The sequence below is a fragment of the Peromyscus eremicus genome, chromosome 13, assembly GCF_949786415.1.
Source record: "Peromyscus eremicus chromosome 13, PerEre_H2_v1, whole genome shotgun sequence".
Lineage (NCBI taxonomy): Eukaryota > Metazoa > Chordata > Mammalia > Rodentia > Cricetidae > Peromyscus > Peromyscus eremicus.
Window position 1 is genome coordinate 54,693,674 of NC_081429.1, and position 2,651 is coordinate 54,696,324.

Genomic DNA, 2,651 nt, shown 5'->3' on the forward strand with positions numbered 1-2,651 from the left:
CAGACTAAGACCCACGAACTATGGTCTGAACAGACTGATGGGAAAAAATGAAAAGCATTTGGATTCTAGAAGAAACTGAAACAAGTGAGATACTAAGGTTTGTAAATTGCAATATATTATACTGGTGTGTATACATGCATGTGTATGTGCATATGTATGTGCATATACCTGTGGAACATGGAGGCCAGAATCCAAATCCGGGTGTTTTCCCCCAATTGTTCTCTACCTTACTCTCTGAGACAGCCTCTCATGAAGCCTGAAGTTTGTAGCTCCAGCTAACCTGGCTGGCCAGCAGGCCCCAGGGATCCTTATGCCTCTGTGTCTCTATACTGAGATTACCGCATGTCCTGGGTTTTATGTGAGTGCTGGGGATGCATGCTGAGATTTTCACGTTAGAAAGGCAAGCCCTCCACCAACTGAACCATCTGCCCAGTCCCGATATACAGTGCTATTTATTGCGTAGTTTAACTTTGTCAATGTCATCTCTAATATTTAAAACTTGTCATGTGTGTTGAGGTAACAAGTACAGTTTTCACTTGAGCTGTTTCTTCTCCTAATTCAGCAACGTGTCTCCAGCCACTAACTCTCTGAATCTCTTCTGGGCTGAGGATGTTAGCTTTTCCTTGCTGTGAAAAAATACCTAAAATACAAAGAATGATCGATTTGACTCAGCTTCAGGTATCTCAGTCCTTGGTCTCTTGGCCCCATCATTGTGGGCCGATCATAGCAAGACACAGGATGGAGAACATGTCTGGAGGAAAGCAATGAGAAGAGGGCAGGGTCCCAGTATCCACTTATGGGCACATCCCTAACCACCTGACTTGCTTTCCTGAGGACCCTCCACCCAAACTTCCCTTCACCTCCTGTGCTCCGCCAGCTGGGAACCAACCTGCGACACACGAGCTTCGGTGGACAGTCAAGATGCAAATCCTAACAGATTATCTTCGTAAGTTTGGCACTGATTAGATAACCTCTTAGTTATCTTCAATAGCTCTGAATTGTGAAGGTCCCCAGAATGAAATTGTAACTCCTTATTTCTAATATATAAATAACAGAGAAGAATGTACTATGCAAAGGAGCCAGATAGAATTAAGTCTTGAAAACTGCACCCAACCCTCACTAACAATGAGACAAGAGTCACTTTTGCCTAAGACTCAAGTTCCAGCGGGAAAGAGACAGTAAGACAAAGAAGGGCAAAGCATGGCTGACAAGATGCTTCAGAGGGTAATGGTGCTTGTCACCAAGCCAGACAACCTGAGATCCATCCTGGGGCCACACAGTAGGGAGAGAACCAACTCCCACAAGCTGTCCTCTGACCTCCCTGTAAACACACAGAGAGAGAGAGAGAGAGAGAGAGAGAGAGAGAGAGAGAGAGAGAGAGAGAGAGAGAGAGAGAGAGAGAATGTAATTATTTTTAAATTTTTTAATGAGATTTTAACAGAAACCCTGGGTATGGTGGGCACACTCCTGTAATTGCAGCAATCAAGTACTGAAGCAGGAGAATTACCATGAGTTACAGGCCAGCCTAGGCTATATAGTTCTAGGCCAGATGGGCCACAACATGAAACCCTGTCTGATCAAAAAAAAAAAAAAAAAAAGATTTTATAAGACCGTACTGAGAACTTTTCCTCAGATTTCCTCCCAGAACAGCATTCCAGTCTTAAATATGACCTTTCTCGGCCCTGCCACTGTACGCCATGATGTTATCATCTGCATTCCCACGGCGTTTAATTGTAGTTCACGGATCTTTTATCTTATTTCACTTGTATCTTATTTATTGTAAGCATATTTAGATATAATTACCATTTGTACAAATTGGGCTTTTCTCCCCTTCTAATATATTTATTGTCTTATATTACCCAGACTGGTCTCAAACTGTGAGCTCAAGAGATCCCCCTGCCTCAGCCTCACAGGTAACTGGGAATACAGACACAAACCACCATGTCTGGCCTCTTCTACCTTCAGAATGCCTTGAAGACTAATGTTTGAACTTTACCTTCTAGTAGCATATCCCGTTAGGTGCTACGTATAAACTCTACATTTGTCTACTAAATTGGATCATATAATTTTGTGTGATTTAGCCCAGTTTTTTAAGTTGTTTTGGATTAAAAAGTAAAGAGAAACTGAACAGAGAAGTGTGGCATTGTCCCTAACACTAATACAGTCCTTGGGACACAGTCACTGCTCCCTCTCCATTTTGTTCATTATGCCGCACCAAATACCTCCGGTGACGGTTACCTCTTTTCAGAAGATGCAACCTTCAAAAGTTAACTACTTTTACTAAGTAGGAAAGAGAAAGACTTGGGCATAAAAGAAGTATTATCTACTCAGATCCCTCAATACTACTGGGGAGGGGAGGAATTTCCAAAGGTCAATTCTAGAATATGCATTTAAAATCTAAATACATTTCTATTTTCCTTTTCCACAGAAACTAAAACCTGAGAAAATACGTTTTGTGTCCAGAAATGTACAACAACTTTTAGGACGCTTCATCTAAAATTAACAAAAGTTGTTTCTCATCTGTGATGAATAACTAAGCTTTTAGGTACTTTTTTTTTTGATAACTAATCTTTGGACATATTACCACTAAGATCGTTGCTGCTTATTTTGAGGACAAATTTTACAATTCAGAGTGCACAGGTTATCCCAGA

At 41.2% G+C, this 2,651-nt stretch overlaps 1 long non-coding RNA gene across 1 annotated transcript; it reads right to left on the reverse strand.

Annotated features, from left to right (window-relative positions):
- Nucleotides 1-435: 435 nt before the first annotated feature.
- LOC131923162 (uncharacterized) lies at nucleotides 436-1,260 on the reverse strand. The gene is made up of 2 exons (XR_009382539.1): nucleotides 890-1,260; nucleotides 436-640 (listed from the first exon to the last, which is right to left on the reverse strand). It is a non-coding gene; the product is annotated as an uncharacterized LOC131923162 (long non-coding RNA).
- Between the last annotated feature and the right edge of the window lie 1,391 nt (nucleotides 1,261-2,651).